The 13280-nt window shown below is 43.2% G+C and overlaps 1 protein-coding gene across 1 annotated transcript in view; it reads right to left on the bottom strand.

Moving 5' to 3' along the window:
* MARCHF1 (membrane associated ring-CH-type finger 1) overlaps positions 1-13061 on the bottom strand; it is a 246497-nt gene extending 233436 nt beyond the window's left edge. Inside the window, exon 1 of the mRNA XM_054202878.1 lies at positions 12976-13061. The gene's annotated coding sequence lies outside the window, so the exon portion shown is untranslated. The remainder of the gene's footprint in view (positions 1-12975) is intronic.
* Between the last annotated feature and the right edge of the window lie 219 nt (positions 13062-13280).

Below are 13280 nucleotides of genomic sequence, written 5' to 3'. Positions count from 1 at the left end.
CATTTTTAAGTGATGCAGCAAGAGCTGTGATGATTGCACAAGGAATTACAGACAACATAATGCTTGAAGTACCATTACGGAACTGCATAGCCAATACAGTATTAAAGCATGGAGAACCTTCCAGCGCTATAATAACTATTTCAATGGAATAAACGTGAAAGTCATACAGCTGCAAAGGTCCTACAGAGACCACAGCACTACAGAGTAAAACAGAAAGGGAACTGGAGTAGGCTCCACACTACTCCCCATTAATATGTAAGCAGGAAGCTAGGTCTGAGGCTAAGTAACTAAAATCAAGAGCAGAATTCTCTTTTACCAATCTGCTACACCAAAAGGCATCCATTATAATGTAATTTTATTTCCTGAATAATACAGAAGGTTACTAAATACAGAGGCGTGACACCTGACTCAGGCAGACCTCCAGACACTAACAGGTAGAGCCAATACAGTCTCTACGACAAACAAGCACTAAAATTCCTTCAACTTCAGATGCAAGCACCTCATTCTTTAGCAGATTAGACCCTGACTTTCAGATTGGACATCCAGAAAAGAGAAATACACAGTGAAAAAACACCTGCAAATACTCTGACCAGCATTAAACACAACCTACATGGGCAGAAAACGATATAAGCCATATCTCCAGAGTAACATTTAGCTGCCTGACGACAGAAAACACTTCTCCCCTAGTAATCCCCGCCTCATTCACCATGCACAATAAAATGAGGCTAGAGCTCTACTGATAAAAATGTCATACAGCTCTGATTTATCCCCTGTACATCAGAATTTTGTGCAAGGGTTCTATGGAGAGGGGCGCGAAAGAATGGAAAAAAAGTATTACATGCAGTTGTAATACATACCCACATACACCCAAGAAACCTGCAGAGCAATTGCAGTCTGCTGTAATAGCCAAAGTAAGTAACAGTGCCGAGGCATTACCGCCCGTGTGATCAAGCATTCAAATCAACTAACATTTCACCTACACCACCATCAGACCAGCACCTCGGATTGGACTCCTGGCTTCAGCTGGGCACACCTGCCAGCCCGTCTTCCTTCACCCTCTCAAACTGCACGGGTGGTGTTGAGCTGATGTTCTTCTTAACTAGCTCCTCATCATCTCCTCTCTTCGGTATCTTCATCTGAATCGCATCCTGCCAGGTCAATTCTTATTTTATATTTTAGCGCATCACACCTTTCTAGCCAAGACTCTGAATATCACTTCCCCTTCCTACAGTTTCACTCCTCGGGTTTCAAGCACTCATCTCTCTGGATTTGTTCTCTTCCCTGTTGTTTTCCCCTCCTACTTTTGCTTTTGCAGGACCCTTCCTTCTAAGCAGCTTTCTCTTCCAGAGCTCCAGGGCAGCATGTGTCAGTTGGGCTGCTCACACCCTGGTCTCCCACAGCCCAAACAACTCAACAGTTGTGATTTCAGAGGAATCCTGCTCTGGCCCAAGCATTAAATTTTAAGAGAGGTTTTAGCCAATAAAGTCTAAGTCTTCCCAGCACGAGAACAGGTGTTTTCAATGTCTACCATTTTCTCCAAGCAAATAAATCTTCTGAGGAAGGGGAGAAATGCATTCCTTGCACAAGAATCAATCTGTTTTGTTTCAAGGCCCTGCCCTGAAGCATCAGTGTGTGTAAGTTTCCAACAGCATTTGACAGTTACCTTTTTCCCCCAGCTCAGCTCTCTAACCTTGCCAAAACCTTCAAAAATTTCTGCTTGAAAGACTAGCAGACATCACACAGGGAGTTTAAAACCCAGCAAAAGGCATAAGTAGCAGTGACCAGTGCCTTACATCAGGGAAACATAACTTTAAATAGGTGATATGGGTGAGAGAAGAGTATTCATCATTTATCACACCACCTTCTTCAACTATCATTTCAACTATCTATTTCAGAACTTTTACCCAAGAAAACTCCTTTCTAGGCTTTCATAGCAATTTTAAATTTCCACCTGTTGAAATTTCCATTGCCTGTCTGTGGAAAGTTCTGTTCTCTCTAAATTATTTTTATTTTGTTTTGGTGGTTGAAACTGGTTGCTTCTGTTTGAAAAACCTATCTCCACCATCATGGAGAGAACGAGCTGCATCTGCTGTCAAATATACTTTCACAATATTGATGCATTCAATTTTTGGGAATTTTATTTTAGGAAAATACGGCAGAAAAGAGTTCCCTTGTGCCATGAATTTAGTTCTTTGCTCTGGCAGGCATCTCATCATCATTATGAGAACTTTTTCATCAATTTCTTAGACTCTGCTTTAATGCAGTAAGATATGGTTTGATATACACTACCTTCAATTGGGGGGGCTATTCTATTGATTAGAAATCCTATTCTAATTTCTAGAGAAAAATTATACACAGCCAATTGCTCTCATACCAGCTTTGTCTTACTCTAAGTAATTCTTTCCTTGTGATTATCCCCACACCTTTACAGACTACTCACATACTCTCTCACATTTCATCTTGCCAAAGAAGTCAAGCTCACAACTAATGACACAATACATGTCAAAAAAGGCTGATTTAAAATCAAAATTGATCTTATTTACACTGTCGCTATACAAACTGCGATACAAGTACAGCTGAGGCAAAGGGGCCTTTGATCTGTCACACTTCCTTAGCACCAGCCTCTTTGGTAAATTCCTAATACCTTTTTCTAATTTTCTTTTACCATTATGCACAGAACTATCCTTTCCTCCAAAAGCAGTTTAAGAACTTGAATAACACTGACGTCAAAACCCTAATCCTGCAGATGCCTGGATTAATTTTTCCCCCTTTCTTAAAAAAAAAAAAAAGTACACTGCCCTGTTAATGCCTAATTAGCTATCAGCTCCACTTTCCAGTGGATCTGCACTCGGATTCCACCTTAATTTCCATTTCCATACTTCTATACTTTTTCCTGTAGCTGACTGGAAATCACTTGGTGTAAAATGTGGTGCACAATTAAGTTTTTAGACAAACTGACTTTTAATGTTTCCCCATCCCCACTCTTGGAAACATATCTGATTAACTTTGTGCTAGTTACTCCCATGCCCTTTGCCGGGTCTAACTCAGCTTGACAGTTTCTCTCTGCAGGCTCCTGCCTCCAGTCCTAAGGCACTGAAAAATCTAGTTGCAATGATGAACACGATCATTCTTCCATGAGTTCAAGTGTATCTTAACGACAGCTTTGCAGAATATGCATACGTTTAACCATGGCTTTAAAAAAAAGTAATTATAATGGTTACAGTCTTTACATGCAGCCTAAATTCTTAAAGATACATAAATAAATGTTGGTGGCAATTCTGGAAAAAAATTTAACTCCATCCCATTAGCTACAACATTGCCAATCACAAGCACCCCCTCAATTTTTGTCTTGTAACTATTACTGTTACCTGGATTCCTCACAGATGCGTAAGTAGTGTCATAACCTGTATCGTTGCTTACTGCTATTGACTAGACCTTTAACTGAAGAATAATCCCTTTCAAGTTTTAAAATAAAAATCTAACTTGACTAGACCCTACAGGTTATACAACACATTTTGTATTCCACAGCATAAAGCCAAACAAGGAGGCGGCAAGCACATGCCCTAAAACAATTTTTTTTTTATTCCTACATATTATTTAACAAAATATCTTTATCACAAGTTTACTCTGTAAAATTCCCATAGAAAATTAGGATGGTTGTATATTGTTAGATTATAAAAGCTTACCTGCACCCCAAAAAAGGGGCACAGAGAGACAGTGGCAAGGAGGGGAGCCCAAATAATACCCTGCCCAGCTCATCAAAGGCCCATCATGGGAGCAATCAGAGGCCCATCTCCACAAGCCATGAGGACTACAGGGATGCAGAATGGCAGGCAGGAAGACAAATTAGGGACTTGGAGGAACTGAGGCCCCATCCAGACTCCTCCTAGGGCTGTCCCAGGAGAGCCTCAGCCCCAGTGTCCAGGTGTGAAACCCATCACGATGAGTCAACATCAGAGCAGCTCTTGGACACAGAAGGGGCACCGCCCAGGGCTGTGGGACATGTTATAGAACGCAAGGGAAGGGCACTTGGGGATTGCACAGGATTTACTGGGGGACTCTTTACAGGAGGAACCAAAGGGAGAGAAGGCAAGGAAAGGGATGGATTTACATGATTTGCGGAGTAACAAGTGTGAGAAAACAGATGAGTAAGTGGATAAAGAGGGCCGGTTACGTGTGAATAGTTTGGTTGGTGTGCTGGTTGGTTCACTTGCCTGGCCGTGCCCGGCACCTGATCAGCGCAGTCCATCCTATCACCCTATTAAATCATTTCTAACTCCTCCCCTGGGTGGGGGCTCTACACATTATGCATGTGTGCTCCGGGGCCCGAGTGCAGCGACTGGGGTGGGACAGCCCACGCACCTGGCTGCCAGCCTCCGGAGAGACCAGGGCGAGTGGGCTTAAGTGCCAGCCTGGGGTGGGTCATGGGGACACAGGTGCCCATGGTGGAGCACCTGGAGCACGTGCAGGCATATGTACTGGGAACACACGTTCAACCTTCCTGCTGGTTGGGGCCCAGGCACGGAGCTGTGGCAGCCTCCCCCATCTCGGGCTGCCGGATCAGGCCAAAAATTTTCCCCTGGCACATGGGAAGAAAAGGCTTTTGAAAAGTTAAACACAGCACACACTTAAAACAATATTTTCTTCTCTCATTCCACATACAGTGATCATCATCTTTCATTCCATATCTCAATTGTGTCCCTTTTCCACTATTTTTCCACTCAGATCATTTCACCCACTTCGTATCAATCTCCTCTTATCATAGATATTTCCTCCCCTCCTTTTCACTTCCACCCTACCCCTACCTCAGATTTTACAGGTTCGTTTTCCTTTAGTTTGCTTAGGCCTTTCTCCATTTTCTATAACCTTACCTTCGTCTTCCTCTCCCTGAAATTCTTTTTATCGTTTCCTCTTTGAATTCCCCAACCACCCTTTCAGTAGGGATAAAAACTGCCCCTTACACATTCTGTCATTTCTCTTCAGCTTTCTTCCCGCTTGCCAAAATTCATTCTTTGTAACATTGCCTTTCACTCTCTTTCAAAGAGAAACACATGCAATTGAGGCGCTCTTCTTCTTACTTAAATAAAACATGGCTATTTTCAAACACTTACTGACTGAACAGGGTTTGTAATAAAGTTTTTTCACAGAAGGACAGAATAAAATCAGTAGACTATTACTACGAATGCAGTTCAAAGGACTCAAAAAATTCAGGAAACAATTTCTCACAAAGCGCAGAGACTGCTCACGTAACAAACCCACCAAGAAAATGGTTTAGCTACTTCTTTTCCCCTCCTCCGCTGTGTGCGGCTGCAGAAGAGGGACCATTTCCACCTACTCCTCTTGACAGAATTTGCTTTCTCAGGCTTTGCTCTACCTTAAGTCTCTCACCTTACCAACTTCAGCATATCCATATACGATTACAAAGCTGAATTCAGTTCTTCATTCTAGCAAGAATTTATCAAAGAGCTTTTATCTTTTTGAAGCGTTTTGCCTCTATTGGACAGACAGTCCCTTTCTCTGAGCTCCACTGAATACTGCACCCCACCGGCTGTGAAGACCAGCATTTAAGAGGCATATGGAGATGAAATTAGTTTGGCCTTTTTGCAGGTATGCCATCTTCCATCCAATACCTCGCACTGTCTGTTAGGACTTCTACTAACCTAAGGCATTGATTTTACTGTTCGATTTCAAGAAATGTACTATACAAACCAGGAAGATGCATCTTAAACATAACTCTACAGGACTGAAAACATTTATCAGCATCTGTCTTGACAAAAACTCATATCCATCAGCTGACTCTCTTAATGCCTGTTTTACCCACATGTAGAGCTAGTACATACACAGACAATTTGATACTGTTATTACATAGAGAAATTTTCTACACTGCACTGAAATTGTTACTACTTACATAGAGAAATTTTCTACATTGCACTGAAATTATTACTACTCCCCAGAAAGAGAACTCGGTCACATTAGCTAACCTGTGTTTGGCGGCACTCGGCAGAAGGACTTTAAAGAGATGAGACCACACCACTGTGAGGAGACAGCAGACATCTTTTGAAGGGGGCTGGCACTCAGGAGTTTGGTTTAGGTTTCTCTCCAAAGCAGCAGCACAGACCCTCTGACCCTGAAGCAGCAGCAGCAATGAGGTAAAGTAGCATATTGTCCACCACAGGCCAGGATGAGAATGTGCCTGCATTCACAGGTTACATGGCAAGGCCTGCTCACGCAGCCTGATGCCAGTTTCACGTGTTGGAAATGTTGAAGCACAAGACCTTCCCTTGGGAACCATAATCATCCCTTTCCTACGAGGGCCAAAGATCAGGAAAGCATGATTAGATTTAGTCCTGTTACACACTATTTTGTGCTAGCATGTGGGACACTCACTCCACAGCCTATTTCTGAGCAAGGTTTTTTCCTCACTCACATTCCACATTCAGCCAACAACCCTGATAACCAGAGAGCTGGAGCTGGCCTCACATTCTTCTGCTATGCAACTGAGTTCCAGCCGATGATTTCCAGCAATACACCAGGATTAATGCTGCAGTTCAAGTTATCCTCCCAGCCTCCTTTCATCACACTTACCAAGTCCAACAGTGTCTTACAGTGGGCTTGGGCTTCCCCTTAAAACTCTGACCATGTAACACATGCGCACACTCGTCCTGTGAGAAGACAGCTCCAAAAGTTCACTTCTCCATTGGCTAGAGATCTTATCCTAGTCCTTATTTTATTACTACTTGATCTCATGCCAAAATTTTGTCCCTTAGGTTAGGTATGTACCTAGAGTGGCTCATGTTACATCAATTTTACATCTGAATCAATGTATTAATATTTTTTTTCCTCTTTAAACCTTTTCTCCATGCTAAAGAAATCCTTTTCTTCCATAACATCACTGGTATTTCAAAAAATCCATCTGGAAAAGATTTCAGAGAAGAATACCTTGGGGAAGGCAGGGAGGGAGGGGGTGGGGGGAAGAACCCAACCTCCCAGGAGATCTGCAGTCATCAAGCCATCATAACGTAAACCGCACTCCATGGAGGTCAAGGAAGCTGCTCCCATGACTGCAAAGATGGCCTGGCTTTCCCTCACGGTGCTTTTGTTTGGAATCTCTTCTCCTCTCCTGTAGAGAGCTGAAGGGCAGAAACTGGAAAACTGGGATAGTACTCTATTGCCCTCAAACACATTTTCACTCATTGACCCAACACGACCAAAACAATTACGACGTGCACAGAAGCTGTCCCTTACATATCCTCACTGGGAGCCCTAACCACACGATACCACAATGATTACAATTCCACAAGTTCCTGCAGAACCGTGGTGCCACTTCCCTTCCCCAGTTTGTCCCCTCTACAGCTGGTAACGCAACATGAAGTAAAAAAAACAGAGCACAACACAAGGGAGTAACTAATCGCAATGCTTTTACAGACATCAAAAAAGACAGAGAAACTGTTCCTTTGAGGAAAATGGAAAGCCTTACAGGAAATCAGTCAGTGACCACTACCTTATTTAAAGAACTTAATTTTGCAATGGAGATAAATAGACAAGGAGGAGTGTTGTTCTGGATCACAAACGAAACAAGCTTCTGGTTTTCAGATTCTCGAACTGACTCACTGAACAGATTAGGTATACTTAAGCTGTTCAGTATTCTGAAGTACTCTGCACCCCACATTTTCCACCACGTCCCACATAGCCCAATATTGTAATACAGTCAAATACTATATAACCTTTTTTCATAAATCATGTTTGACATCTAATTTTGTCTACCTAGAAGTCCATTTGAAGGTACACATAGTCCGAACTTGGATTTTAGTTGCTGGTGGGCAATCATAGAAACATTCCCAATACATACTACCCTCCTTGATCTGCCAGACTAAAGTTATATATTTTATTCCACTGAAGTCTGAGGGTTTGCACTACCATTTTTTCCCTATAAAGCATGATCACATTGCTATAAATGAAAGAAAGTCAACTTAATATCATACAGTTTGGCTTTGCAAAATTGCACTCAATTCTGCCTAATATGAAGTTTTAATGATTGTTTCACATTTTATAAAAATACCAAGCTATTACTTGCCTTTTAAAGGAATAAAAATAAGGGATTTAAGTTTTATAAACTAAAACCGCCAAAAGTTAGAGAATTTTCGAGCTACCATTGACTGCCTATGACTAATCTACAGTAAAACCACATTTCCTTCACCGCCACGCCTTATGTTATCAAGAAAAGTTTACATACCACTAAACCGCCCTTTCTTCTTTATCCTAAAATTTCCAGTAACAGCTGCATCTAGCTCCATTTTCTTTGCTCTCCTTTATTGTTTTTTTTGTTTGTTTGGGTTTTTTTTGTTTTGTTTTTTTTTTTTTTTTTTTTTTTTTAAATAGAGGATGGGCAGGTGCACATTCACAGAACATTTTTGCAGATTCAGAAAGAACCACTGCCTCTAACCGCCTGCTCAGCACTGCCTGTGAGGACAGACGGACAGAGAGAGAGAGAGCAAGCACGTAACACAGGCAGCTACCTCACTCCAAAGCACTAAGAGCTCAGCCAAGCCCGTTCAGGGTGGCAGCTAACGAGCTGAGGGTTCCTGTTGTGCTGCACCTCCCAGGGCAGCCACGCTCACGTGTCATAGGGACAGACAGACAGAGATGGGTCAATTCCGGAGACATTCTTGCAAAGAAATCTGGCAACAGACAAGCAAAGGTATTTGGGACAAAATTCCGGCAGGATTATAACTCTTCCTACACACAAGCTACCAGAAATGCTTTTGACGCCTTGGATGCCACGCTTCTTGTGCAAAAACACTCATTTTGTAAGATTATAGAAGAGCTATAAATATAGTATCATCTTCACTGTAAAATCAGAAACTGTTTTTCAATAGTCACCTAGGCTGAAATTAACTTTATACCCTTCTGCAGCTCACCGCTGCCAACACCTCTCACAATACAGGACAAGACAGACCCTGTACACCTGTCCTACAACCAACAGGACAGCACTGCCGCACTGCAATTGCCCGAAGCACCTGTAATTCCTTTGCATCCCACAAACTATTCCATAGAAGGAACTACATGAGACAAGTAGCACTGAAATACCCTAGAGAGCTGTGAAACAACACAGAATAACGCAATAACATCAAACTCCCTACTACTTCCAAATCGTGGAACTCTGATTAAAGAGATTTAAGTTTCAGCATATGTCTGGTTGTCAAACAAGATAGCTATACAAAACAAGGTAAAGTTATTTTACTATTTAATATTGGTTTGACTTTTTGAATCATACAGCCTACTTTTTAAATAGGTGTTTATTCCTCTTTCTTGAAGAAACTGATAAAAACTGTTGCAATATCACACGCCTGTCTGGAAGAAAATCTCCTTTTCAATTACCAATGATTTGGAAAAATACCATCCAGTGGAAGAGATGTCCTTTTTTTGGCCTGTGATCACTCTGTTCACTTTAAAGGAATGCACCTCATTAACCCTGGTAATTAACAGGGTTATTCTCATCACATAAAAGGTTTAAGTTCCTCTATTAAGTCATTATTTGAATTTGCACTGCTGTTAAGATGACGAGCTTATTCTGGATTTAATTTCACGTAACAGGATGTTTCTCTTTAAAGATCCTTTTTTTTGGTGGATCTACTGGACTAAGGAATGGATAATATGAATACAGGAACCAAACAAAACTCAAGTTGAAAACTTCGAAGGGGTCAGGCAGCAATGCAAAAAGGCCGCAAAATTAGAAAACAGGCATCTGACAGCAGCATGGCTGTGGCAGCAGAAGCCAGCAATAACTGGAAAAACGAGGAAAGGACAAAAATTACAAGGAAATAGACACATCTTGAGAAAAGACTGCCAGCAGATGTATCAACTCCTAGCTGGACCATTCCAGTAAGATGCCACAGGCTACAGAGAAACTTCCAGTTTCCGCACTCTTCACCCTGGAGGAGCAGTGGGGCACATTTGGGTAATTTTGTTCCTAGATCACATGTAAGGATTCTCAGGACTGTCTAGCTAATAAAATCTTCTAAAAATCTAATAAATGCTTTAGTGTTTGCACATAGTTTTTCCTAGTGCATGAACCTGCTTCTTCCACGAAAGAAAGGCCAGTTGTCAAACGCCAGACAATTATTCTGAGGATATTAAAAACACTTAATTGCAGCAGCCACATATAGAAATCCCACGTCAAATATAAAAACCAAGGTGACAGTTTATCTCATTATCCATCCTGACATCATATTAGCTGATGTGAGCTGTAGTTAACAAACATATGGAATAATCATAGTACGGAAAAATTAGTCACATTTACTTAAGAGATTTAATTATAAAGGTTTCATTGGCAGCATACCTGACACCAAAGCATCTGAGTGCCTTGAATGCGAATACCTACAGATGTCAAATTAACACCCAAGGTTTTGCAAAGAAGTTTCTTTTGCACAGAATTCAGTCACTATTAAAACAATACTAATTTTTTTAAAAAAATCCTTTAAATGTTTGAACAGACAAGAGAACTTTCTGTCATGACATGAGGATTACCACAGCTCTGACTGGGTCGAACATTGAAATAAATCAAGTTGACAGAGTTAAGGTCAGCTGTCCGTCCTATATGGGACAGTTTCAAGCACACTCAAGTTTGACCCATCCGTGCACTTTAAAAGGGTGTCATTCATTTAGTGCGCATTTTCCAGAAAACCTCATTTTGGGGATTTTAAAGCACCCATCGCTAAATCTTGTCGCAAGTGCTTAGTAGTGTGAGAAAAACATTAAACTCTTCCCATGAAGAGTGCCAAGAGCGCTGTGAAATATTCAGAATAAACCCACTATGCAAGTTGAATCATCATAACAACTCCCTCGGGAATTATCAATTTGAAAATCTCTCAAACACCTAAAAAGGGTAAGAAAGTTGTTAAAAATATAGCAGGGTACTCATGAATGAGCCATACACTGAATTTTCTTTTTCAAGTCTAAAGCAAGTAACCGTTCTTCAGCAGAATGAAGACAGAAGTATGCACAGGAGATTAATAGAGAAGGTAATGGAGGACAATATTTAATCATCATGACAGCTTTATGTAAGTTTGGCCAGGAATATTAGACACTAGCAGAGTTTCTAGTATTATTAGGAAGTGGCATCATTGTATGTCCAAACACACTCTTGTACGTGGTTTGAACACTGGGAAATGCACCTGAATGCTCACAGATTATCCAGTGCTACCTTTGTTAGTTAACACATTCCAATTTTCCTTTTCAAATTGCGATTTTCCAGTTGAAACCGATGCCCTGCAAACAGCAAACCTGTAAGTTTCATCACCATTAATTAGTTTCCTTCCTCACTCTAATACAAGATGCACACAACACGCATCTTCTCACCCCCCACACCCAGCAGGCTCAGGGACAGAACCCCAAACAGAAGGGTTTGTTTTCCAACATGCAGTTCAAACTGCTTAAAATTACTCTTCCTTTCCTTTCTTTTTTTAAACAAACATTGAAAATAACCAGAGTGGCTTTGGCATTACTTTAATCAGTTTAAACTTGAAGACAGGAACTCTAATTAAAATCTGGAACTCTAGCCGTAAGAAACAGCTAATTAGTTCTCAACTTTTTAATGAAGTACTGTGGCAGCGTCCATATTAGCCGTTCAGTATTAAAAAGGAAATGTTCTGCAAGATAAGCTCATTCTCTCAGGCGGTACATTAGTTTGTACGTTTCCTTCAATCCGTGCCACGGTCATAGGGATTTAAGAAAACACACTACAATAACTATCAGATTTGCAGATCTCCACACACAGTCAGATAAATCGAACTTTGCAGCATTTCAAACAGAGAAGGAGAAATACAGGGCAGTTCACTACCTTTCTGTTCGGCAATAAGGACAATTTAAATTGCACTGAAGCACAGGGTTGTGTTCCCCTCCTTTCGAGTCATTCGTGACCACAACTTGCAAATACAAGAGGAAGACGGGGAAGAAGCGAGAGAAGGCATTTTACGCTTATGCTCCCCAGAAGTCCGTGCAAAATACACGGGATAGAGGAAAAGTGAGGAGAACTGCCAGATTAAGAGGAACGTTGGCTAGATAGTCGCAGCGAGACGCGCTGAAGCGGTGGACGCCTCAACACCTTCGTTCACATTTCCACAGCTTTTACTGTCTCATTTTATAAGGGCTGGTACTTCTATCCCCCTTCCCACGCACAGAGCATCATCAAAAACAAAAAAATAAAAATAAAAACCGCTGAAAAATTTATTACAAACAAAGGACAAGTAAGTTCGCCCACATTCCCAAGCCAGGTTTTCCTAACCCTGCTTTCCTCTTGTTACCAAGTCGCTACGTGCCGCGCTTACTCAGAAAAGCCTTAAGATTAAAGCTGCGTTTATCCCGGTGTTAAGCTTGAAGAGAACGTGAAATTGTCCCTCGCAGGGTGGGAGGTGCGCCGGGGGGGGGAGGGCGCTGCCCGAGCCGCGATGCCCGCGGCAGCCCCCGCTCCCCGGCGGCTCCGCGGCTCGGATGGGGACCGGGAGGCCGGGGCGGGCGCTCGGCGGCAGCTCCCTCCCGGGGTCCGTCCCCGACTTGGGGCAAGGGGGTGGCAGAGCAAAAGAAACTCCGGTAGAGGATTTCTCCTAGCAGCGCGGAGGCTGGAGGCGGAGGGACCGGGGGCAGCCACGGCCGCTGCTCCCGACCGGCCACCGACAAAGTGCCGGCCCGAGGGAACGGTGAACCGAGAAGCTGCCGGGAAACCTCGCTGTCTGCCGGCACCCGCAAACAGCAACCCGCGTGGGTGCCCTGATGCGCTTCTCCCAAAAAAAAAACCAACCAAAAACAACAACAAAAAACCCCAAAACACAAACCAAGCAAATAAAACAAAACACGCACAAAAAAAAACCTAGGAAAAAAAAAAAAAGGGAAAAAACCCCAACCCACCCCAAAAAAAAGGGCAGCACCCGGGACCCAGCAGCTGCCCCGCCGTCGCCGCCACCCCCCCCGCCCACTCACCAGCGGCGGGCCGAGGTGCCTCAGGGAGCCGGGTGCCGGGGCGGCGGGGCAGGCTGCCCGCCGGGCTGCGCCCTCCGCCCCATCCCGCCGCCCGAGCCGCCGCCAGCCCGCCACCGCCCCGCAGCCCCGCCCCGGCTCCAACACGCCCCCGCCCACCGCCACGCCCCATGATGTCATCGCCACGCCCCCGAGCCACGCCCCTTCTCGCGTGTCGGGGGAAGGGGGGGGCGCTGCCCGTTCGCATGGTAACAGCATCGGGGGGGGGACACAGGCTGGTGGTCCCAGAGTTTCACACTGGGGGATTC

Source organism: Rissa tridactyla, chromosome 5 (genome assembly GCF_028500815.1).
Source record: "Rissa tridactyla isolate bRisTri1 chromosome 5, bRisTri1.patW.cur.20221130, whole genome shotgun sequence".
Lineage (NCBI taxonomy): Eukaryota > Metazoa > Chordata > Aves > Charadriiformes > Laridae > Rissa > Rissa tridactyla.
The sequence above is the reverse complement of the archived record's forward strand: the minus strand, read 5'-3'. Positions and strand labels throughout refer to the sequence as shown.